General features: G+C 38.1%; 2 non-coding genes across 2 annotated transcripts; both read left to right on the top strand.

The window, feature by feature from the left end:
- The first annotated feature begins 10,286 nt into the window (after positions 1-10,286).
- Positions 10,287-10,393, top strand: LOC121230933 (small nucleolar RNA R71). Its single transcript, XR_005929005.1, has one exon. It is a non-coding gene; the product is annotated as a small nucleolar RNA R71 (small nucleolar RNA).
- An 8,148-nt stretch (positions 10,394-18,541) lies between these two features.
- LOC121231153 (small nucleolar RNA R71) lies at positions 18,542-18,648 on the top strand. The gene has a single exon (XR_005929220.1). It is a non-coding gene; the product is annotated as a small nucleolar RNA R71 (small nucleolar RNA).
- The last annotated feature ends 8,900 nt before the right edge of the window (positions 18,649-27,548 follow it).

The raw sequence follows: 27,548 nt of genomic DNA on the forward strand, positions 1-27,548 counted from the left end.
ACCAGAAAGAAACCAGGTTCGTAGAAACATGTGGCCAGTCCGAATCCCTCACAGCTCCAAGCCCACTATGGTTAAGGATTACCTGCGAGGATGAAAATAAGGGGTGAGTTTTGGGAAACTCAGTGTGTAATTCAACCCAACCATAGCCTAAATCAGTTCAAACCACAGAGACAGAATAAGTTGGCCTCAGCCCAGAACAGATATTAGAATAAAGCCCATAGGCCCAGAACAGATATATCATGCTTATGCAGAAACCCAACCATATCCATCCACATACACCCCCATACCATCCTTTCACCATGTGGGGAGACTACTCGACCCACCCAACCGCTACACGCCACAGAAATATGTAGCATGGCTACCAGATACAGAAAATGTGACAGAGTCACCAGATACAGATATTTTGTGGCAGTGCCACCAGAACAGATATATGTGGCAGGGCTACCAGAACAGATAATTTGTGGCATAGCCAGTAGGACGCTTCCTCCATAATATAACCCATGTCCCCATGCAACAGATATACATTCATGGCATACATCACACAGACTTAATTCATCATGCTTTTCAGACAAAATTAACCCTAGGGGTATAAAGGTCATTTTGCATACATAGGGGTATAATGGTAATTTTGCATACATAGGGGTATAATGGTAATTTTGCATACATAGGGGTACTCTAGTACATCTAACTATTTCTAAGGTTTTCATGCATATCGTAGCCATTACGTTTAGCCAGAAACACTTACCGAGTGTTCTTACCGAATTGGGCTCGTTGGCCCATTAACCCAGTTTTGGCCCATTAAGCCCAAAATATCAAAACGCACGAAATCGCGCGTACTGCAGTTTTATCACTTTTGATTACCAGTAATAATTACCCATACGTCTTACGAGCATTCGCACACTCGCAAGTGCCCAAAATACCAGTTTTTCAGCATTTCAGCTTTTCGGCTTTTGCCTATCTAGCCCATGAGAGGGTGTCAGTTACACACCTATTTTTGGGATTTCCTCGACGAGATCTACACACGAACTGCCTACAATTGGATCACTTAATATTACTCCAAATATCGAAATAAAATTGAGTATATAGTCCCTTACCACATTCGGCCAAACATGCATAAAACCCTTATTGCTCTTACCTTACTGCCGAAATATGGTTAACTCCAAAGATCTGATCGTTCCACCTGTCCAAGCCCTTGATCAACCACCTCTAAATCACGCTATTACCAAAACAAAATAGTTATTACGACCCCTCAGGGTTACAAGTCCAAATCGACAACCTCCCTAACTTTTAGGGATTTCGACTTTTCCTAAAATATGTAAGAAGACTAAGTTTTGGAGAAGACTTACCACCGATTCCTTAGTGAATGATTCCAATGAGTTTCCCACTCGATCCCGATGTAGATCTAAGCCCTCAGATGATAACAAAAGTCGAGCTTTCAGTGACTTCAGTATTCGGCCAAGCCCCTTTTAATGTGGGGTTTTCGACTTTTTGCAACTTGTGTTTAGAAAGGTAAAACGAGAGGGTTTTTGCTATGGTCTTGTCGTCAAAACTTGAGGTTTTAGAGGGCTGGTGAATCGGCCACAAATGATGAAGAGAAGAGATGTGGTTTTGGTTAAAAGAAATCGGCACAAAAAGAAACAAGCTTTCGGGATTTTGGCTTTTTATGGCCACAGGCTATGAAGGTTTTGAAACGGTTGAAGGGAAAAATGGAGATGAACAAGATGGTAGGAAGGTTCGGTAATGGAGGAAAAAAGAAGGAAGATAGATGGAGAGAAAAAGAAAAGAAAAGAAAGGAAAAGAAGGAAGAATGGTCAGAAAAGAAAAAAACGGCACAACACTTCCAAATGCCGAATTTATACCTAGCTTTTGACCTAGCCGAAATTTTCCCCCCTAAAGAAACCCTTGGCCGGCCAACTCTTGCTCCTCAAGAGTCCACTATTCGGCCAACACCATCCTCCTTGATCAGCTCCTAAATCCTCTCCCTTATCCCCTCCTTACTCAATCTCCTGAGCAATTCAAACTCCTCCTGACAGACTTTTACTTCAGTTCCATTACTTACCTTTTCTGTTCATAAAAATTAATCCCTTGATTTGCTGTTATTGTGGCTTGAACCTGGGTCCTCCCTAGCTTCCACACGCCACTTATAGCCTTCCCTGTGGCGTCACATGCCACTTCACCACTTGCTTCCTTGTGATCTATTTTACACAAATAATTCTTCCAATTTACCAGAACCCCTTTCTCTTATAGAATTAAAATTAATTAAAACTATCGGGTTATCCTAAGCTTGGGCCTTCTAGAGGCCCACCATCACAATTAAACCTACACTTAACAAACAGAACACAGATTTTTTAATTTTACAAATTTTTTCAGAATTCCCAAAAATTTGGGGCGTTACACTATCATTTAATTTGCATTCTTAGGTTAGTTATCATACATTTCGTGATAAATCGAGTTATTAGGAAAACCTCATACCCATGACATTACTATGCTTATTCTCATGCTATTAACATGCCAATGTCTATCATTTAATTTGCATTCCTAGGTTAGTTATCATACATTCCATGTTAAATCGAGATTAGGAAAACCTCATACCCATTACATTTCTATTCTCATTCTCATTGTTATTTTGGTTGAGTTTGCTTCATATTAGTTGTCTTGGCTGAAATAAGTTAGTTCAAATTCATAAATTTTTTCGAATTCGTTTACCTACTATTATTATTCTTTATATTACAGGCTTTTAATGTCGTCTTCACGAGGAAAAAAAGCCGTTGTCCCTGTTTCGAAGAAGAGGAAGGGAGCATCATCTTCTGTGGGTCCAACCACGAAAATTCATCACCCTCTCCTTTAGTTTCCCCAAGGGCCCCAAGAAGAACTCTTCCAAAAACTTCGGGCCCGACCTTTAATTGCGAGCCGCTGCATCAACTGGGCCGCTGTGGAACAAGTTCAATTGGTTGATACGATTCGGGCCCTCCTAACCATCGACCCTTAGGAGCTGTTCTTTGGATCATCGAACCAACATACCTCGAGCTCACGATAGAACTATGCTCAACGTTCCATCTTCAGACCGTAATGATGAACTACGATGATCTTAGCATGGTCCATTTCGCCTAGACAGGTTAGTCCACCAGCTAAGCGTCTTAGAGTTCAGTACTGCACTGGGCTTATATACAGAAAAGTTCAAGGAGGAGAATGACTTTCATGCTCTCAACTGCCACATCCATCATTCTCCTTTACGGTGCTGGGACACACTGGTACCAGGTGGGGCCACCTAAAATCCTAGCTACTTCAAGGCATCGACTCTCCCTCCCTCTCTAAGGTACCTACACACTATTTTGGCCCACACAATTACAGGGAGGCGAGAGAGCACTAGCGTCGTCAACACTCACGACGCCTACTTCTTATGGTGTATGTCGCACGGGTACGTCATCGACCTTGCCTATTTCATCGCCCTTGCGATTCAGCACCAGACAGAGCGGCATAGGAAGGGGGTCATCTCCATTGGCCCATATGTTCCTCGGTTGGCTCGACACTTCGGGCTCCTTAGCACCGCGGCCCAATAATCATCCTTTACCCTCAACGGCCAGATGTCTCCACAAGGCATCTCGAGCATGCTTAGCATGAGGATGATCGAGAGGCACCGAGGAACCTACCCTCCCCAATATCGTCTCGCCCAATCTACCGAGGAGAAGGCCTACAAGGACATTCCTGATGATGTCCCCCCACAACATGAGGACCCACTGACTCAGCCACCACCACCCTCTCATCCAGTTCATGCGGCGGCTTCATATACTGACATCTCTGAGTGCCTCACTCGATTCGAGCAACAGTGTTTTCAACGATTTGACAACATTGATTCTACCCTATAGCAGATTTGTCAGCACCTCCACAACTCATCGCCAATCCCACTAGATATAATATTCTTTTGCCATAGGACTTATGGACTAATGAACCTCTACGACCGCCGGAGTATCCTCCTCCACTCTTGAACCGATTACTCTCCAAAACTCCAGTTCGAGGAATTCATCCTACAGGAAGTTTCACTTCTCTCCCTATCTTATTTTTATATTCTAATATCTATCTTTGTAGATTGAGGGCAATGTACATCTTAAGTGTGGAGGGATATTTATTTCATTATCAGAAAAATCCCTAAATAGCTGTCTTGTTCTCTAGAACAGCTCTCATATCATATTTAGGATAAATTTTGATTGAATTGTGATTTTTGTTGATATGCCTTGAATTAAAACATAGGAATTTATGCATTTATTGTTTAAACCTCAAGACATTAGAGAATCAAGTATCTTATGGTGTATGTCGCACGAGTACATCATCGACCTTGCCTATTTCATCGCCCTCGCGATTCAGCACCAGATAGAGCGGCATAGGAAGGGGGTCATCTCCATTGGCCCATATGTTACTCGGTTGGCTCGACATTTCGGGCTCCTCAGCACCGCAGCCCAAGAATCATCCCTTACCCTCATCGGCCAAATGTCTGCACAAGGCATCTCGAGCATGCTTAGCATGAGGATGATCCAGAGGCACCAAGGAACCTACCCTTCCCAATATTATCCCGCCCAATCTACCGAGGAGGAGGCCTACGAGGACATTCCTGATGATATCCCCCCACAGCATGAAGACCCACCGACTCAGCCACCACCACCCTCTCGTCCAGTTCATGCGGCGGCTTCATATGCTGACATCTCTGAGCGCCTCACTCGATTCAAGCAGCAGTGTTTTCAACGATTTGACAACATTGATGCTACTCTACAGCAGATTTGTCAACACCTCCACATCTCATCGCTAGTCCCACCTTGCGAACCATCCAGCGATGAAGATGTTTAAAAACATTTATTTATTTATTATTTTATGTTTTTAATTTTTATCAAAACTACTTTTTATTTTTATTTTTAATAGATTTTATAATTGTATTTTTAATTATCAATTTCGGTTATTTCTTTATGAGTAATTATTTTCCCTTATATCTCCTAAAAAGTTTCTTATTTTATCACAGTTCTATAGAGCTCTTAAGCACATTATCATATAAAAACTAAAAAACTCCACCGGGAAAGGTTCTCCACGACTGCCATGTCCTGATCAACCACGACCATAGCTACCACTAGATATAATATTCTTTTGGCATAGGACTTATGGACTAATGAACCTTTACGACCGCCGGAGTATCCTCCTCCACTCTTAAACCGATTACTCTCCAAAACTCCATTTCGAGGAATTCATCATACAGGAATTTTCACTTCTCTCCCCATCTTATTTTTATATTCTAATATCTATCTTTGTAGATTGAGGGCAATGTACATCTTAAGTGTGGGGGGGTATTTATTTCATTATCAGAAAAATCCCTAAATAGCTGTCTTGTTCTCTAGAACAGCTATCATATCATATTTAGGATAAATTTTGATTGATTTGTGATTTTTTTTGATATATCTTGAATTAAAACATAAGAATTTATGAATTGAGTGTTTAAACCTCAAGACATTAGAGAATCAAGTATCTTATGGTGTATGTCACACAGGCAAGTCATTGACCTTGCCTATTTCATCGCCCTCGTGATTCAGCACCAGACAGAGCAGCATAGGAAGGGGGTCATCTCCATTGGCCCATATGTTACTCGGTTGGCTCGACACTTCGGGCTCCTCAGCACCATGGACCAAGAATCATCCCTTACCCTCATCGGCCAGATGCTTGCACAAGGCATCTCGAGCATGCTTAGCATGAGGATGATCAAGAGGCACCGAGGAACCTACCCTCCCCAATATCGTCTCGCCCAATCTACCGAGGAGGAGGCCTACGAGGACATTCCTGATGATATCCCCCCACAGCACGGGACCCACCAACTCAGCCACCAACACCCTCTCGTCCAGATCATGAGGCGGCTTCATATGCTGACTTCTCTGAGCGCCTCACTCGATTCAAGCAGCAATGTTTTCAACGATTTGACAACATTGATGCTACTCTACAATAGTTTTGTCAGCACCTTCACATCTCATCGCCAGTCCCACCTCGCGAACCATCTAGCGATGAAGATGTTTAAAAACATTTATTTATTTATTATTTTATGTTTTTAATTTTTATCAAAACTACTTTTTATTTTTAATTTTAGTAGATTTTAGAATTGTATTTTTAATTATCAATTTCGGTTATTTCTTTATGAGTAATTATTTTTCCTTATATTTCCTAAAAAGTTCCTTATTTTATCACAGTTCTATAGAGCTCCTAAGCTTATCATCGCATAGGAACTAAAAAACTCCACCGGGAAAGGTTCTCCACGACTATCATGTCCTGATCGACCACCACCATAGCTACCACTAGATATAATATTCTTTTGGCATAGGACTTATGGACTAATGAACCCCTACGATTGCCGGAGTATCCTCCTTCACTCTTGAACCGATTACTCTCTAAAACTCCAGTTCGAGGAATTCATCATACATGAAGTTTCACTTCTTTCCCTATCTTATTTTTATATTCTAATATCTATCTTTGTACATTAAGGGCAATGTACATCTTAAGTGTGGGGGTATTTATTTCATTATCAGAAAAAATCCCTAAATAACTGCATTATTCTCTAGAAAAGCTCTCATATCATATTTAGGATAAATTTTGATTGATTTGTGATTTTTGTTCATATATCTTGAATTAAAACATAGGAATTTATACATTGATTGTTTAAACCTCAAGACATTAGAGAATCAAGCATGATAAGTTGATTTTTAAGAATTTAAAATCTTAGGTTGTTTCCCCAAAGTTTAGGTATTACTTTGAGTTGGAATTCACAAGTTTTAAACATCAAAAAGCCATAATTTTTGTGAGATTTTTTAGCCTTTTGAGCATCTATTAATTCTTTCATGCTCACTTTTATTATTGCTTTAAGTGTGGCAGTATTGAACTGTTATTCTAGAACTTGCTTGATTATGCATGTCGAGACCACACCATTTGATTTGATATGTCAAAATGATTAAGGTACTTAGGATTAACCCACTCATGCCATGAAAAGCTTACCTCCACGATTAACCCCTAGTAAACCCCCTTGAGCCTAACAAGCCATTTCTTGTATTACCCTTAATATTAACCTTTAACCCATTACTGTTGAAATCCCCTAAATTAATTTGAGCCCAATTTTTTGTTGAGATTTGAATTTAAATAGTTGCTTAGCTATGTTTTATTCTACTTTGTTATTTAACTTGTTATTAAAAAAAACAAACATGTATACTTTGTAAGCTTCAGTATTTAAATCCCATATTCTGAGAAAAGCTCTGTTGTACGCAAGTGATGATTAACTCTTTTTCTAGTTAAGAATTTTTTTCAATTCAATCTCGATTCTAACACTTTCTGTCAGCTTGTGACCACTCCCCCTAACCAAGCCTCATTACAACCCTCTAAAGACTTTTTGATTGATATTTCATCTCAATATATAAGTGGTGGAGATTTGATTTTCATGCAAGCCTATGGTAATGACTTTCATTATTGAATATTGAGTGCTTCATTTATTGTCCTTAAAACACCTCGAGTGATTTGAGTGAATCTTTAGTGAGGATGTGAAACTCTGTGATATTCTGAATCAAAGGTAATTACTTAGATAATGGGAGACACCTATGTTTGCATGATTAAATACTCAACTTTAAATGTTTGAAACTTTTATGTTCTTTTAGTTGAATGCTCAATGTATGATTACCTATGGATTAATTTGAGATATTACCGATAGAAATTATAAGTTGAGAAGAATTTATTTTTATTATGAGTTGAGAATTTTTCTTGAGGACAAGCAAATGCTTAAGTGTTAGGGTATTTGATAAACCGTAATTTATACATATTTTGACCCCATATTTAACGCATTTTTTGGATGATTTCCCATTAGAATTGGTGAATTTGATGCTCCTAATGCTTTAATTTCATGTTTTATACTCAAGAGAGCATAGGAGAGCAAAAGGAACGAGAAACGGGCCAAAAACGGAGAAAATGGGCCAAAGTACGAAATCAACACGGCTTGGACCTCCTCACACAAGCAGACCACACAGCCATGTCAATTTGGCAGGCTCGAGCACGGCCTTAAGAAATCGCACACGAGCGTGTCACACGAATGTGTCCCTGTCGAGCCCAAGTTGAGTCCAATTCGAAAAAGGCTAATTTTGAAGGCTTTTAGGCATCCCAAAGCCTATAAATACACCCTAGAGGAGGAAGAAAAGAGAGATGGAGAACAAGGAATAAGAAATTATTCCAAGGAAGCTGATTGATCTATCTCAGACGCTGGATTCATTATCAAGACTGAAGATCTCTCCTCAATTCCCCCTTCAGGAGTTTTGGGTTTTCTTTATGTTTTGTATTCTTTATTATTCTGAGATGTTTTCTTATTTAGTTATGAACTAAAACCCCTAAATACCTAAGAGTACATTTTTCATAATTAAGAGGAGTTGATTGCGCACCTAGACATAGGGTGACAAGATTTTGTCCGATTAGGGTGAAACCTAATAAGGGGATCCATAGATCGAGTTAATGCAACCTTAAGATGTTAATTAGAGAAAGGTCTCAATTATTCAATCTAGGGATTAGACGTTATTAGTCTTGAATAGGGATAATAACATAACTTAGGGATCTCTACAGAACAAGTTAAATGAATAAATCGTCTGATTCGGAGCCAGAATAACAAGTAAATCTAGGTGGATTTTTCCATAGGTATTGTCTTAATTCAATCGATTTTCCCAAAAGTAATTCCCCAATTCTATTCTCTGTGAATTCTTAGTTTAGATAATTAGTTAGTTAAAACAAAAACCTCTTTATTCTTAGGCTAGATAATAAAAAGACAGTCATTACTAGTACTTTTAGTTCCTTTGGGTTCGACAATCCAGTCTTGCTAAAACTATACTACTGTTCGATAGGTACACTTGTCTACATCACGATAATAGTTAGTTTCAAGAATGATTAACTATAAATATTTAAAACCTATCACGAAATCACGCGATCAGAGTACATCTTCAATAATACCCCTAGGAAATCTGATTGTTTTGTCTGCTAACTGAATGCTCATCCTAGTTTTTTTGGGTTACCCAAGACCTAGTTTTTAAAAAATTTTATAAGGCTTGACATTGATACTAGCCCCTAAATCAGCCAAAGCATTATTAACATCTAAGCTACCAATTACACAAGGAATCGTAAAACTCCCTCGATCTTTTAATTTGTTGGCTAGCTTATTCTATAGTATGGCCGAGCAAACTACGTTTAACTTCACATGCGACGCCTCATACAACTTTCGCTTATTTGTTAAAAGCTCCTTTAAGAATTTGGCTTCGTTTGGCATCTGCGAAAGAGCTTCAATAAACAATAAGTTGATATGTAATTTTTTAATAATTTAAGGAATTTACCAAATTGTTCGTCTGTGCGATCTTTCCTTGTCGCATTGGGGTATGGCACACGAGGTTTGTACTCTTTACTTACCGGTGTTTGTTCACTATGGTCTACCTCACCTTTGCTTTTACTTACCACAATTCCTTGCCTCAGTTTTGGTTTAGGTTCGACTAACCCTTCATCATCTTGAATGATAATTGTATTGAGCTATTCCCTTGGGTTAGATTCAATGTTACTCGGTAAGCTACCTTGTGGTCGTTCAAAAATCAATTTGGTGAGTTGGCCTATCTGAGTTTCGAGCCTTTGGATCGACGCTTGTTGATTCTTAAGTGTTGTTTCAGTATTCTGAAAGCGAGTTTTTGACACCGAGATAAACTTTGTTAGCATCTGCTCAAGGTTCAGCTTTTTTTCTTATTGGTAAGGTGGTTATTGAAAACCCGGAGGATGTTGTGGCCTTTGATTCCCTTGACCACCCCACGAAAAGTTGGGATGGTTCCTCCAACCTGCATTATATGTGTTACTATATGGGTTATTTTGAGATTTATAATTATTACCCATATATTGAACTTGTTCCTCCTCGGTGCTAAGGTTGAAGGGTTGATATTCTGTGTATGCTTCTCCTCCATTTGAATCGTACCTCATCACTGGATGTACCTGAGTAGAACCACACAAACTGTCAATCGTTTTATTTAAGAGTTCTACCTGGTTAGATAGCACAGTAACCGCATCGAGGTTGAAAACACCGGCTGCTTTTTGTCAGTTTTGTTCTCATGACTTGCCACTGATAGTTATTCAGTGACATCTCTTTAATAAATTCATAAGCCACTGTAGGTATTTTGTTATTGATAGTCCCACCAGCAGCTGTGTTGATAAGTTGCCTTGTTGAGGGGTTCACGTCATTGTAAAACATTTGAACCTGCAACTATAAAGGTAACCCATGTCGAGGGCACCTTCTCAATAGGTCCTTGTATCTCTCCCATGTATCATAGAGTGTCTCTAGATCCATCTGCACAAAAGAAGAGATATAATTCCTCAACTTAGCCATTTTAGCAGGCGAAAAATATTTAACTAAAAAATTTTCGGTCATTTCTTCCCAAGTAGTGATTGACCCTCATGGTAACGAGTTCAACCACTATTTAGCTTTGTTCCTCAATGAAAAGGGGAACAACCGAAGGCGAATGGCATCATCAGAAACGCCATTGATCTTAAAAGTGTTACAAAACTCTAAGAAATTCACCAAATGAGCATTTAGGTCCTCGTCATGCGAACCATCAAACTGAACAAACTGTTGGATCATTTGAATTGTGTTAGGTTTCAATTCAAAATTATTTCCAGCAACAGCAGGCCTAACTATACTTGACTCAGTTCCTGTTAAAGTAGGTTTAGCATAATCATACATAGAGCGTGGAGCAGGATTCTGATTTACGGGATCAGCAGCAATCGCAAGAGGTAGCGGATTTTCCTAATTTTCAGTCATTTCCTCGGTTGTAGTGTGAATGTCATCCTCTTGCTCTTCCTCTGTGTATCTTAGGCTTCGCCTTATTTCTCTTTGGGTTCTGCGAGCTGTGCAATCGATCTCACTATCAAAAAGTAACGGTCCCGACAAGTTTCTTCTAGTCATGCACTATAAAAACCTGCTAAAAGTGAATAAACGAAAAATTAGAAAGGAAAATAAAATTTTAAATTGCAATAAAAGTAAAATGGCTAAAGCAATAAAAATCGAGTGTTCCTAATATCTTAGCTCCCCAGCAACGACGCCAAAAACTTGACTGTATGATGTGATACGTGTAATAAGTTTTATAATTTATGAATGTCTGTTCTTGAAAACTAACTATTATCACGATGATGCATGATATTCGTGACAGGTTTTTAATATTTATAATGAATCGTTCTTGAAACTAAGTATTATCACGATGAAGGAAAGTGTACCTATGAACAGTAGTATAGCTTTAGCAAGACCAGATTGTCAAACCCAAAGGAACTAAAAGTACTAGTAATGACTGTCTTTTTATTATCTAGCCTAAGAATAGTGGAGTTTGTTTTAACTAACTAATTAACTAAACTAAGAATTCACAGAAAATAGAATTGGGGAATTACTTTCAGAAAAATGATTGAATTAAGACAATACCTAAGGAAAAATCCACCTAGACTTCACTTTGTTATTTGACTCTGAATCGAACGAATTATTCATTTGACTTGATCCGTAGAAATCCCTAAGTTATATTATTATCCCTCTCGAGACTAACAACATCTAACCCTAGGTTGAATAATTGAAATCTCTTTCTAATTAACTCCCTATGGTTGCATTAACTCGATCTATGGATCCCCTTATTAGGTTTCACCCTAATCCGGCAAAATCTTGTCACCCTATCTCTAGGCGTGCAATCAACTCCGCTTAATTATGACAAATGCACTCTTAGACAAGGCCTATTCCTCCTCTGAATAAGAGTTTAACTTGAATCAATATCCTGAAATATCAAAACAAGAATTAAGAACGCATAATTAAGAACAAGTCAAATATTTATCATACAATGCAGATAATAATAACAAGATCTATCTTAGGTTTCATTCCCCTTAGGTATTTAGGGGTTTTAGTTCGTAACTAAAAAGGTAAACATCTCAGAAGAATAATGAATACAAAACATAAAGAAAAACACAAAACTCCTAAAGGGAAATTAAGGGGAGATCTTCAGTCTTGATGATGAATCCGGCTTCTGAGATGGATCAAACGGCTTTCCTTGAGCAATTCCATGCTTCATTCTCTGTGTGTCTTTTCTTCCTCCTCTAGGGTGTATTTATAGGCTTTAGAATGCCTAAGAACCCTCAAAATTGGCCTTTTTCGAATTGGACTAAACTTGGGCTTGGCAGGGACACGCCCGTGTGCAATTACTTCAGGCCGTGGTCAAGCCTTTTAAATAGGCACGGGCGTGTGGTCCACCCGTGTGAGTCCTGTTTTGATTCTGCCAAATTGACACGGCCGTGTGGTCTGCCTATGTGAGGAAGTCCAGGCTGTGTTGATTTCGTACGTTGGCCCATTTTCTCCGTTTTTGGCTCGTTTCTCGTTCTTTTCACTCTCCTATGCTCACATAAGTATAAAACATGAAATTAAGGCATTATGAGCATCGAATTCTCTAATTTTAAGGAAAAATCATCCATAAAATGTGCTAGCCATGGGATAGAAATATGTATAAATTACGGTTTATCAAATACTCTCACACTTAAGCATTTGCTTGTCCTCAAGCAAAATCCTCAACTCATAATCAAAATAAATTCTTCTCAACTTATAATTTCTATCGATAATATCTCAAAATAATCCATAGGTAATCATACATTGAAAATTCAACTGAAAGAACATCAAAGTTTCAAACATTCCAAGTTGAGTATTGTATCATGAAAACATAGCTGTCTCCCTTCATCTAAGTAATTACCTTTAATTCAAAATATCACAGAGTTTCACATCCTCAGTAAAGATTCACTCAAATCACTCGAGATGTTTAAGGACAATAAATGAAGTACTCAATAGTCAACAATGAAAAGTCATTACCATAGGCTTGCATGAAAATCAAATCTCCACCACTATAAATTGAGATGAAACATCAATCAAAAGGTCTTTAGAGGGTTGTAACGTGGCTTTGGTTAGATGGTGTGGTCACAAGCTGAAAGGAAGGGTTAAAATCAAGATTGAATTGAAAAATTGCCTAACTAGAAAAATGACTAGTCATCAATTGCGTACAACAGAACTTTTTCTCAGAATATGGACTTTAACTTCTTTGGCTCAGAAGATCACTACTACTAATATGTATACATGTATTTATTTATTTTTATTTTTTTTAAAAAAAGTCAAATTACAAAATAGAATAAAACATAGCTAAGCAATTATTCCAACTCAAATCTCGACAAAAATAGGGATTAAATTAATTTAGGGGATTTCAACAATAATGAGTTACGGGTTAATATTGAGGGAAAATTAATGAATGAGTTGTTAGGCTCAAGGGGGTTCACTAAGGGTTAATTGTGAAGGTAGGCTTTTATGGAGTGAGTGGGTTAAACCTAAGTGCCTTTATCATTTTGACATATCAAATAAAATGGTGGGGTCTTGACATGCATAATCAAGCAAGTTCTAGAATAACAATTCAATACTGACTCACTCATAATGAAAGTAGGCATGAAAGAAATAATAGATGCTCTAAAGGCTCAAAATCTCACAACAATTATGGCTTTTTGATGTTTAAACTTGTGAATTTCAACTCAAGGAAACAACCTAAAAGTTTTTAATTCTTCAAAAATCAACTTATCATGCTTGATTCCCTAATGTCTTAAAGTTTAAACAATCAATGTATAAATGCCTATGTTTTAATTCAAGATATATTAATAAATATTATAGACTAATTGGAATTCATTCTAATAATGATATGAGAAGATCGCATGAGAATAAAAAAAATTCAGGGATTTTTCTGATATAAAAGACCCCCTCACACTTAAATACTAGAATTTTGTTGTAGTTGAAAGGAAATATCCAAATACATGTCTTATTTTTTTTTTCAATAAACCATTTGCCCTCAATGTACAAAGGTAGATATATTGAAAAAGATAGATTTATAATCATAAGATAGGGAGAGAAGTGAAAGTTCCTGAATGATGAATGAATTCCTCGAACTGGAGTTTTGGAGAGTAATCGGCGTGAGAGTGGAGGAAGTTACTCCGGTGGTGGTAGAGGTTCATTAGTCTATAATCCTGCGCCAAAAGAATATTATATCTGGTGGTAGCTATGGTCGTGGTCGAGCAGGACATGGCAGTCATGGAGAACCTTTCCCCGTGGAGATTTTAGTTCCTATGTGATGATGATCTTAGGAGCTTGTTATAACTGTGACAGAATCAAGAACTTTTTTAGAAAATATATAAGGAAGATTAAGTACTCATAATGAATTAGCCGAAATTAAAAATTGTAAAATAATAATTATAAAACTTAATAAAAATAAGGTGAAAGAAAAATAAAAAGTAGTCTTAAAATAAAATAAAAGTAAAAACATAAAATAATAAATAAAAGTTTTTAAACATCTTCATCGCTAGATGGTTCGTGAGGTGGGGGTGGCGATGAGATGTGGAAGTGCTGAAAAATCTGGTGTAGTGTAGCATCAATGTGATCGAAGCACTGAAAATACTGCTGCTCGAATCGAGTTAGGCGCTCAGAGATGTCAGCGTATGAAGCCGCCGCATGAACTAGACGAGAAGGAGGTGGTCGCTGAGATGGTGGGTCCTCCTGACGTGAAGGGACATCATCAGTAATGTCCTCAGGGTTTCCCTCCTCGACTGATTGGGCGAGGCGATATTGAAGAGGGTGGATTCCTCGGTGCTTCTCGATCATCCTCATATGTAACATGTTTGAGTTGCCTTGTGGAGACATCTGGCCAATGAAAGTGAGGGAATATGATTGGGCCACTATGTTGAGGAGCCCGAAGTGCCATGCTAGTCGAGTCACGTAGGGGCCAATGGAGATGACCCCCCTCCGATGCCACTCCATCTGGTGGCGAATGGCGAGGGCAATAAAGTAGGCTAGGTCGAAGACGTGCCCGTTCACCATGCTCCATAGAAAGTAGGCGTCATGAGTGTTGATGATGCTAGTGCTCTCTCGCCAGCCTATCAATGTGTGGGCCAAGACGGCGTGTAAGTACCTCAAGGATGGAGAGAGAGCCGATGCCTTAGAGCGACTAGGATCGTAGGTTACCGAGTCGAGGACCAAGGCGTCCTAGCACTTCGAGGGAGAGTAGCGGATGTGGCGATGGAAAGTGTCAAGGTCGTTCTAATCCCTAAACTCCTTTGTACATAGACCCAAAGCAATACCAAACTCGGGAACAGTCAACTGGTAGACTAAACCACCGAGACAAAATTGGACTGTTCCAGGATCATCGAAGATGGTCATGACGTCTTGAACATGGAATGTCGAGCAAAGTTCAAGTGTGAGCTCAAGGTACGTCGGTTCAATAATCACAAAGAAAAGGTCGTATGGATCGATTATCAGGAGTGCTCGTACATCTTCAGCCAACTAGACTTGTTCAAGCACGGTCCAGTCAATACAGCGGCCCACACCTAAAGGTCAGGCCTGTAGAATCTGAAAAAATTCCTCCTCATTTCCTGGTGGAAATTGGAGGAAAGGGTGTCGAATTTCTGAAGTGGGGCCTGAAGAAGATGATGCCCCTTTCTATTTTTTCGAAGTGGGGGCGACAATCTCTTCCCACGTGAGCTTGACATGGTGTACCTGCAATGGAAATTGAAGTGGAATGTGAATACCTTCCATGGGGCTTACATATTAACCTATACTATAACAGCCAAAGTAAATGTGCCAAATAACCTTATGAGAATCAGTAATGGAGATATCGAAAGAATGAATTTCTGTAGGGTTAATAGCATGAAACCCATAGAAACAATAACCATGAATGAATGTAGCCTAATATACTAACTAAGAAAATAAAAAAATTACCAAAACAAAACTTAAAAATATACATTTATCTACTATTCTAACTATGAATGTGCACGTAAAATAGTCAAATGGAGCATAGAAATCATGAAAGAAACAAAATAATTGAAGAATATTGAGATAAAGGAGTAAACAAACGCAAGAGGGAGGAGCTTAGGCGTTAAAAATGTGGTTGAAGGCGGCGCACAGGCATGGTAGGAGGCCGTGTGAATCTGCAGTGGCTAGGGTTAGGGATTTTAGGTGAGGGAGATGATGAATAGCGAAAGGTATTTATAAATTTTAGGACACAAGGCCAGTGAACACGCTTGTGTTCCACAATTTTTTCCCGTGTGATTCGTGAATTTTGAATTTGGGCGCGTCTGACAATTTCCCCACACCCGTGTACCTTAGGCGTGTTGGTGCACATGGCCGTGTCGCACGGCCGTGTTTGTCTTTGTTCGCTTCTCTCACGCCCGTGTATGAAGGTCCATGTCTGTGTTATTTTGGCAGGTTCGACCACGGTTACTAGGCACGGGCATGTCGCACGCCCGTGTTGGGGAAAATCCTTGCCCTGTTTCCACACGGTCCTAAGCATGCCTGTGTGCTTGGCTGTGTGTGCTTTTGAAAGCCTGCGTTCCATGAGTCGGTTAGTATGTTAGATGTTAAAACTAAAATTTAAAGATATTAATATTTTTAGTGCCCGGGTTGCCTCTCGAGAAGTGCTTATTTATAGTATAAGCTTGACTTACCTCTCTATTGAATGGTCATGGTGGTTCGAGGAGTGTATACTCCTTATTCCTACTGTGAATCTCATCAAAATAAGGTTTTAGGCAAGTATTGTTTACCTTAAAAGTGCCGAACTTGGGATGACTTACCTCGACTGTACCAAATCGGAAAATGCTAAGTACCGTAAGAGGAATTTCTTCATTCAGTTTGGCAATGACAATGTGAGGATCTGCGGCATCTAATAAAACTTTATCTCCAACCTTAAGTTGATTTGGAAAGGTATTGAGCTTGTTCTGGCGTAGTTTTAGTTCATCGTGTATTTTCGGTTTATGTGTCCGCCATTCATCTAGCTCTTCGATTTGTAGCCTTCGTTCTTCAAGAATAGGTCCTCTACTATTGCTTGATAATGGCTAATGTATTTCCTTTAAACTCATTTCCTGCAAAGTAGGTTGCACCATATTGTCAGTTTTAGTAGAATGGTTTAGACAATCACCTTCAATTTTCGATGTGCTGCCGAAATTGCGAGCTTGAAGGGTGATTGTTTCGTCCCCCACATAAAGTGTGAGCTCACCTGTGCCAACATCAATAATCGTTCTAGTAGTTGCTAAAAAGGGCCTTCCTAAAATCAAAGGAGTGTTGTTATCCTCCTCTATGTCTAGAACAACGAAGTCAACAGGAAATATAAATTTATCGATTTTAACTAGCACATCTTCAATAATACCCCTAGGAAATCTTATAGTTTTATCTGCTAATTGAATGCTCATCCTAGTCTGTTTGGGTTTCCCAAGACCTAGTTGTTTAACCATTTTGTAAGGCATGAAGTTAATACTAGCCTCTAGATCAGCCAACGCATTATTTATATCTAAACTCCCAATAAAACAAGGAATCGTAAAACTCCCTCGATCTTTTAGTTTGCTGGGTAGCTTATTCTGAAGAATGGCTGAGCAAACCGCGTTCAGCTCCACATGAGACCTTTCATCTAACTTTTGTTTATTTGCTAGAAGCTCCTTTAAAAATTTGACTATGTTTGGCATCTGCGAAAGTGCTTCAATAAACGGTAGGTTAATATGTAGTTTCTTTAAAAGTTTAAGGAATTTACCAAATTGTTCGTCTGAGCGGTCTTTCCTTGTCGCATTAGGGTATGGCACATGAGGTTTATATTCTGTACTTACCAATTTTTGTTTGTTTTGGCCTACCTCATTCTTACCTTCGCTTACCACCGGTTCTGACTTTTGTTTTGCCACTAACCCTTCCTCATCTTGAATGGCAATTGCGTTGAGTTGCTCCCTTGGGTTGGATTCAGTGTTGCTTGGCAGGCTACCTTGTGGTCATTCGAAAATCAACTTGGTGAGCTATCTAATCTGAGTTTCGAGCCCCTCAATTGATCCTTGTTGATTTTTGAGTGCCGTCTCGGTATTCTAGAAATGAGTCTCAGACACCAAGATGAATTTGGTTAGCATCTCCTCAAGGTTCGGCTTTTTCTCCTGCTGGTACGGTGGTTGCTGAAAGCCTGGAAGGGGTGGTTTTTTCTGATTTCCTTGGCCTCTCTATGAAAAATTTGGGTGATTCCTCCAACCTGCATTGTAAGTATTGCTATAAGGATTGTTTTGAGATCGAGGATTATTACCCATGTAATTTAACTGCTCGTTCTCCATGTTGTAGCCATAAGGTGGTTATTCTAAATTGCTCGATCCACCTCCATTTGCTTCGCACTACATTACTGGGTGAACCTGTGAAAAACTAAGAAAACCATCAATTTTCTTATTCAAGAGTTCTACCTGATTAGAGAGCATGGTGAGCGAATCGAAGTTATAAACGTCGATTGTTTTTATTGGCTTTGTCCGCATGACTTGCCACTGATAGTTATTCAGTGACATCTCTTCTATAAATTCATAGGCATCTTCAGGTGTCTTATTATTGATGATTCCTCTAGCGGCTGCATCAATCATCTGCCGAGTCAAAGGATTCAGGCTAGTATGGAACGTTTGAACCTGTAGCCAAAGCGGTAACCCATGGTGAGGGCACCTTCTCAAAAGGTCCTTGTATCTCTCCCATGCATCGTAGAGTGTTTTTAAATCCATCTGCACAAAAGAAAAGATATCATTACGTAATTTGGCCATTTTAACTGGCAAAAAGTATTTTAATAGAAACTTTTCAGTCATTTGTTCCCAAGTAGTGATTGACCCTCGTGGTAATGAGATCAACCATTGTTTAGACTTATTCCTTACGAAAAGGGAAACAACCGAAGGCAAATGGCGTCATTAAAAACGCCATTGATTTTAAATGTATCACAGAATTCCAGGAAATTCGCCAAATGAGCATTGGGATCCTCGTCCTGCAAACCATCAAACTGAACAAACTGTTGTATCATTTGAATTGTGTTAGGTTTCAGCTGAAAATTATTTGCAGCAATAGCAGGTCTAACTATACTAGACTCAGTTTCTATTAAATTAGGTTTAGCATAATCATACATAGTGCACGGAGCAGGATTTTGATTAACAGCAATTGTAGGAGGTAGCGAATTTTCTTGGTTTTTAGCCATCTCCTCGGTTGTGGTTTGAATATTGTCCCCTTGCTCGTCCTCTGTGTATCTTAGGCTTCGTCTTATTTCTCTTTGGTTTCTGCGAACTGTGCGATCGATCTCACTATCAAAAAGTAATGGCCCTGACGGGTTTCTTCTAGTCATAAACTATAAGAACCTGCCAGAAAAAGGGAAAAAGAAGAATTAGTAATAAAAATTAGAATAAAATTTGAATTGCAGTAAAAGTAAATGGCTAAAGTAATAAAAATCGAGTGTTCCTAATATCTTAGTTCCCCGACAACGATGCCAAAAACTTGATGCGTGATATTCGTGATAGGTTTTAAATATTTATAATGAATCGTTCTTGAAACTATCTATTATCATGATGAAGGCAAGTGTACCTATGAACAGTAGTATAGCTTTAGTAAGACCAGATTGTCGAACCCAAAGGAACTAAAAGTACTAGTAATGACTGTCTTTTTATTATTTAACCTAAGAATAATGGGGTTGTTTTAACTAACTAATTAACTAAACTAAGAATTCACAGAAAATATAATTTGGGAATTACTTTTGGAAAAACGATTGAATTAAGACAATACCTAAGGAAAAATCCACCTAGACTTCACTTTGTTATTTGACTCTGAATCAGACGATTTATTCATTTAACTTGATCCGTAGAAATCCCTAAGTTATATTATTATTCCTTTCGAAACTAGCAACGTCTAACCCTAGGTTGAATAATTGAAATCTCTTTCTAATTAACTCCCTAGGGTTGCATTAACTTGATCTATGGATCCCTTTATTAGCTTTCATCCTAATTCAGCAAAATCTTGTCACCCTATCTCTAGGCGCGCAATCAACTCCGCTTAATTATGACAAATGTACTCTTAGACAAGGCCTATTCCTCCTCTAAATAAGAGCTTAACTTGAATCAATATCCTTGAATATCAAAACAAGAATTAAGAACGCATAATTAAGAACAAGTCAAATATTTATCATACAATTCAAATAATAATAACAAGATCTGTCTTAGGTTTCATTCCCCTTAGGTATTTAGGGGTTTTAGTTCATAACTAAAAAGGTAAACATCTCAGAAGAATAATGAATACAAAACATAAAGAAAACCCAAAACTCCTGAAGGGAAATTGAAGGGAGATCTTCAGTCTTGATGATGAATCCGGCTTCTGAGATGGATCAATCGGCTTTCCTTGAGCAGTTCCCTGCTTCCTTCTCTGTGTGTCTTTTCCTCCTCCTCTAGGGTGTATTTATAGGCTTTAGAATGCCTAAGAACCCTCAAAATTGGCTTTTTTCGAATTGGACTAAACTTGGGCTCGGTAGGGACACGACCGTGTGCGATTACTTTAGGTCATGGTCAAGCCTGTTAAATAGGCACGGGCGTGTGGTCCCCCGTGTGAGTCTTGCTTTGATTCTGCCAAATTGACACGGCCTTGTGGTCTTCCCGTGTGAGGAATTTTAGGCCATGTTGATTTTGTACGTTGGCTCATTTTCTCTGTTTTGGCCCGTTTCTCGTTCCTTTCACTCTCTTATGCTCACCTAAGTATAAAACATGAAATTAAGGCATTAGGAGCATCGAATTCACCAATTTTAAGGAAAAATTATCCATAAAATGTGCTAAGCATGGGATAGAAATATGTATAAATTACGGTTTATCACACGACAAAGGCAAGCGCACCTTATCGAACAGTAGTATAGCTTATGGCAAGATCGGGATGTCGAACCCAAAGGAACTAAAAGTACTAGTATTAACTTTCTTTTTATTATCTAGCCTAAAAATAAAGGAGTTTGGTTTAGCTAAACTAATTACTAAACTAAGAATGCACAAAAAGTAAATTGGGGAAATAACTTTTAGGAAAACTGAATAATTTAGACAATACCTAAGGGAAAAATCCACCTAGACTTCACTTGTTATTGACTCTGAATCAGACGATTTATTCACTTGACTTGATCCGTAGAAATCCCTAATTTATATTATTATCTCTCTCAAGACTAACAATGTCTAACCCTAGATTGATTAATTGAAATCTCTTCCTAATTAACTCCCTAGTGTTACATTAACTCAATCTATGGATTCCCTTATTTGGTTTCACCCTAATCCAGAAAAATCTTGTCACCCTATCTCTAGGTGTGCAATCAAATCCGCTTAATTATGTTAAATCTACTCTTAAACAGGGACTTTTTCTCCTCTGAATAAGGACATCAATACTTTAATCTATATCCTGGAATATTAAATCAAGAATTAAAAATTATAATTAAGAACAAGTCAAATTTTTATCATACAATTCAGATAATAATAATAAGATCCATCTTAGGTTTCATTCCCTTAAGTATTTAGGGGGTTTAGCTCATATTTATGAAAGAAAACATCTCAAAAGAATAATGATAACAAAACATAAAGAAAACCTAAGAACTCTTGAAGGGAATTGAAGGGAGATCTTCAGTCTTGAAGGTGAATCCGGCTTCTGAGATGGATCAATCAGCTTTCTTTGAGTAATTCCCTGCCTACTACTCCATGTGTCCCTTCTAAGTGCCTCCTCAGGTGTTTCAATAGGCTTTAGAATGCCTAAAAGCCCTCCAGAGTGGCCTTTTCCGAATAGAACAAAACTTGGGCCCTACAAGGATACGCCCGTGTGCAATTTCTTCAATCCATGTTCAAGGCTGTTACATAGGCACGACGGGCGTGTGGTCTACCTGTGTAAGTCGTGCTTTGATTTTTCCAAATGGACACGGCCGAGTGGCTTACTCGTGTGAGGAAGTCCAGGCCGTGTTGATTTCCCATGTTGGTCTATTTTCTCCGTTTTCGGCCCGTTTCTCATTCTTTTTACTCTCCTATGCTCACCTAAGTATAAAACATGAAATTAAAGGATTAAGAGCATCGAATTCACCAAATATAAGGATAATTCATCCAAAAATATGCTAAGCATGAGGTAAAAATATGTATAAATTATGGTTTATAAACTAACTGCAATAGTTCGATTTAGACCCTAGTCAGAATAGTGATTTTGGGACCACAGATCTAAGTCAAAAAAATATTTTAATAATATTTTTCGTGCTTATAAAATGTGAATTGATATCTATGAAAGTTTCGTGTGAAAATTTTATCATTTGTGTGCTTGATTTGATAAAAGGACTAAATCGCAAAAAATGTAAAAGTTGTGTGCTACAAGAATAAGTGTCGAATTGCTATGTCTTCATATATGTGGGGTCCTTATGATGCAATTATACCATTGAATTAATGTATGGACATAGTTGGACATGAGTTAGTGGATTTTCAATGATATTAGTAAGGTTAAAAATGGTATTTGATTATTAAGTTGATAAAATTAGAACCAAAGTTAAATTTTAGTCTATTTTCTTTCTTTTTTTCTGAAAAACAAAAGAAAAAGAAAGCAAGGAAGCTTAACTAGGGTTCGGCCATTGTTAAATTCAATTAAGTAAGCATACGAACTCGGTTCTTGATGATTTTTACATTTTTATGATCGTTGTTTGATATTCTATAAAGCCCATGCCTAAATTTCTAATTTTGATGATGATTTTGAGTTATTCCATTGATTAAATTATAAATTTTGTGAAGTTATTTGATGGAAAATGAAATACATGTTTTGGGTTAGTATATTTTGTCTTTGAATTTTTGATAAAATTGAGTAATTTAGACTAAACTGTAAAAATGATATTTTCAGGGACTAAAATGTGAAATAAGTGAAATACATGGACTTTTATGAATTCCATAGAGATTCGGCTAAGCATGGGTGTATAGAAATTTTATGTATTTTGTGATTTTTGTGATTAGGGACTAAAGTGCAAAAATATGAAAATGTGAAGGCTAGTTTGTAAAATGCCCTAAATATGTGTTTTTGGATTGATTTGAATGAATGTGAGTTTGAATAAGTTAAATTTGAATTGATTTAGATCAAGAACAAAAGAAAACATAATTAGATCGGGGGAAAACGAAAGTCGTTGAATAGTCGCTTGTTTTTGTTCATTTCCGTACGAGGTAAGTCAATATACAAATAAATGTATCTGAAATGGTTTATTTATGTTTATATGCTATTGAACTATGTTGAATGGCTACATGTCTTAATATCAGATGTCCGAGAAAGTATCAATAAGGTTTCAATGTTCGAAAAGCCCCGTACGAACCATAGGAATAGTTAGGGTACATATGTCATGACATAGGATTTTCGATATGTGTTTTTGTGTAAGACCACGTCTGGGACGTTGGCATCGGCTTATGATTTATGTGTAAGACCATGTCTGGGACGTTGGCATCGTATTTGATTTCGTGCAAGACCCTGTCTAGGACAGTGGCATCGATATTTGATTACATGTAAGACCATATTTGGGACATTGGCATTGTACAAGCTTTCAGAGTTATCTGCATATCCTAATGATTTTGAACAGTTCAATAGGCATTCCAAGAAATGAATGACTATGTGAATATGTATCTGCTTCAAGTACGTCTGAAATGTATACTATGTTTGAGAACAAAGGTAAGTATGTGTACAAGTTATGATATGTGATATAAGAATGAGAAAGTAAGTTATTTGTGCAAATGAATTGAGTATATGGGAAATGTACATGAATTATGTGGTTTTTTATAGTATTTGACTATGAAGTATATGTATTTAGATGATGTTTATATGCTTTAATTGATAAGTTTATTTGTATATGGCTTACTAACCTTTTAAAAACTTACTCTGTGTGTTTTTCAATTGTTTTATAGATATCAAAGCTATCGAAAGCTCGGGGATTGTCGTGGATCATCACCACACTATCGAATTATATTTTGGTACCTTTTGAAAATGTATATATTGAAGTGTGGCATGTATAGGTTAGAGGTAGTTGAATATGTTTTGTGAAGTGCATATTTAGCCGTGTGATATGGCTAAATTATGGTTGAACTTACGGTTTGATTTTGGTATATGACATGTGATACATTATTGGTATGTTTGATGTGTTCATGAATGACCAAAGAAATTGGTCAAATTGGTAATTTTTTGAATTGTGCTTATTTGGAGAAAAGGTAAGATTATGGCATGAGATTTAATGATGGATATTATGGTTATAAATCATATGTTTTGGTATGTATTTGGCTTATGGAATAAAATGATTTGGTATGTTCTTCAAGCATGAAATTGGTTGATAATGTTATGGCATGAATAGTATATGTTTTGGTTGAGAAATGGTTGAGAATTTGGCATAAAAAATTGCGGTTTTGATGATTGTAGGGAGGACCCTTAATGGGTGGCAAATTGGCCTTGTAAATGGCCTATTTTTTCCCACACGGGCAGAGACGTGGGTCTGTGTCTCAGCCTGTTGCTCGAGGGCCATTTTGAAATGAGCCTGGGCAGACCACACAGCCTAGCACACACCAAGTCAATTTCGCCCATGGGCTAGACACATGGGCGTATGACTGGCCGTGTGACCCAAGTCAGTAGCCTTCCTAATTTTCCCATGGCCTGGCACAGGAGCGTGTCATGTGGCCGTGTGGACAAGTCAATATGTATGCCCTGTTTTGACACAACCTAGAGACACTGGCAAGCCAGGTAGGCTTCTCTAGCCCCTCTGCCCTGACTCATCGTCACGAGCTTTCTTTCAACTAGCACGGTCCTTTCAGCGGGAACCGGTGCATTACTTTCCACATCGTCTACCATAGCTTCGTCGGGATCCATTTACTATATAAAAACATGATTTATATTTGTCAAGAGTCGTCACACTATCAATATACAATTATGGCATCTATAGCTAGACTCATACTCACGCTAGGTTAGTCCTAGAATCTTCTAAACCATAGCTCTGATACCACTAAATGTAACACTTATTACTAGAGTCTGAGGTCGGGACTGAGTACGATGCATTACTAAACTTAAACACATGCATTCCAACATTTACAAATCATAAAAACTTGATTGGATTTAAAACTTTTCAAAGTCTAGAATTCCTTATTATGGGCCTACGAGGCCCAAAACAAGTTTTAAGGACGATTCGGAACCATACCGGGTCCTTTAAAGAACTCTGGAAAATGACTCTTGAAATAGGGGCATACGCCCGTGTGGAAGGGGCGACACGCCCGTGTGGCCTTCTTGACATGGCCGTGTTGAAGGTTAAAGGCCCGTGAAGTTCACACGACCTAAACACATCGGGACACGCTCATGTCCTTAACCTATGTGGAATTAATTCCTAATTCGAACCTACAGGGGTTTTCACACGGCCTGGCACACGTCCGTGTCCCTCACACGGCCATGACACGTCCGTGTCCAAAAACCTTGACATTTTGTTTCTGACATCAGTAACCATTTAGGGGCACACGCTCGTGTGTTAGGCTGTGTGGTGAATTTAATTCCACATTTAAGGTGCAGACTTCAAACGGCTGAGACACACGGCCGTGTCTCTGCTTGTGTGTTTACTACCATACACACTAACTTGAAATTTTAAGGTGCAGGGGACACACGGCCGGACAACACACCCATGGAGCTGATCGTGTGTTGCACATGGCCTAGACACGCGCCCGTGTGTCTACCCATGTGGACAAAACAAGGCTATCTACCAAGCCTTTTTGTCACCCTTACTTGCACCAACCTACACAACAAAAAAAATCCCCAATTCACACAGCAATATAAGATTAAATCAACCACAACATGACATTCAAATGCAAACCTCATAACACTCTAACAGCCAAACATGCACTGATCATTCATACATTTTGTTCATCCAGGGAAGCATCATCATTTGCAATTATCAATAATGAATATTAACCATTAACCATGGCCTTATACAAAAAAAAGAAGGTTTTCGTCCTAGGCCAACACAACTGGTTAGCTTAACAATATGACACATAACAAAAAAACTCAATCCCTATACATGCCATACTCAAGATAATAAAACTAACTATACCAAAAGCTTCAAGTGATAGTGTGAGCGATGCCTCCGGCGTTCTTACAAGAAAATGAAAAGGAAAAGGGTAAGCACAAAGCTTAGTAAGTTGCATGTAAATATCGAAATAACAACCATGTTACCACATGTAATCATACTCCCAATATATCATAACTCGCACAAAGAGTAAATGTTCATAACACAACTTGCTCATGTTCATTCCTCGCTATCCATACAACAAGAATAGAGTTCATATATCATCAATTTCATATAAGTACCACAACATGGTCATAAGCACTATCATTTTGACATAAAACGTAAATTTCCCATTGAACCAATTGGAATGCTACAGGATAATCACTAAGTCTCAAACATAGGGTACGATGCTGACGCCATGTTCTAAACATGGTTTTACACTGGCTCTCACATCTAAGTCGATGCCATCTCCCAGGCAGGTCTTACACTGACTTCCATACATCGAAGCCGATGCCATGTCCCAAGCAGGTCTTACACTGGCTCTCACTTATCTGTGTCGACGCCATGTTCTAGACAGGTCTTACACTGACACGCCTCAAGCCAATGCCATGTTCCAGACAGGTCTTACGCTGGCTCTCATCTATAAGTGCCGATGCCATATCCCAGACAGGTCTTACACTAGCACACACATCACCCAAATGTCATGGCATGGATATCCAAATTATTCCTAATGTTAAACTAGGAGTCTCTACTACATCAATTCTCATCATGCACAATCACAGCAATAGTCCACAATTTTTTCCATATTAATTATACAATACATAAATACAGATAAGTTACATCATTTACGTACAACTTACATCGGTGCACAAAATGTAGACGACTAATTGTATTTAATTTGCTTGCTTGGCTTTTTCCCGGTCTAGGTCTGGATTGCGTATTTCTTAATCTATAATAATAATATTTCACTCATTTAATAACCATATTAATAAAAACATACTACAATTCACAATTTGGCAAAATGATCGTTTTGCCCTTAAACTTTACAAAAATTACAATTTTGCCCTTAGGCTCGTAAATCAATTTTTATCGAGTTTCCTCATTAACCAAGCCTAGCCAAACTCTTTTTATACCTATAGCAACTCATAATTTCAAACATTTCACACAATTACCACCTATTTTACAAGCTTTACAAAATAGCCCATTTAAGTGTTTTTATGAAACCCCTTTCACAACAGTTGTTTATTTAACAAACAAGATTCATTTTTTTCCATAAAATTTCAGCTAAAAACATAAATTCTTTCATTGCAAAACCCTAGACTTTCATCCATTTTTCAAAAAATGTCCCCTTATTAGAAAGCTCGTGCTACAAGGGGTCCATAAATATAAAAATCATCAAGAATAACCTTCTAAATGACTTACTTGCAAGAGATACCAATGGCTGATATTTTTAGCTCTATAAACCCCCCTTAGTTGCTAAAAAAAATTGGTGGAGAAGATGACATTATAGCCTCTCTTTTCTTTATTTTTATTTTAGTTAAATAAGTCACCAAATGACCACCTAACCTAGTCAACATGACTCTCTTTGTCCCCTATGGCTAGCCACCTCTTTTAAAAAGGGTCTAA

Source organism: Gossypium hirsutum, chromosome A06, assembly GCF_007990345.1.
Source record: "Gossypium hirsutum isolate 1008001.06 chromosome A06, Gossypium_hirsutum_v2.1, whole genome shotgun sequence".
Classification (NCBI taxonomy): domain Eukaryota; kingdom Viridiplantae; phylum Streptophyta; class Magnoliopsida; order Malvales; family Malvaceae; genus Gossypium; species Gossypium hirsutum.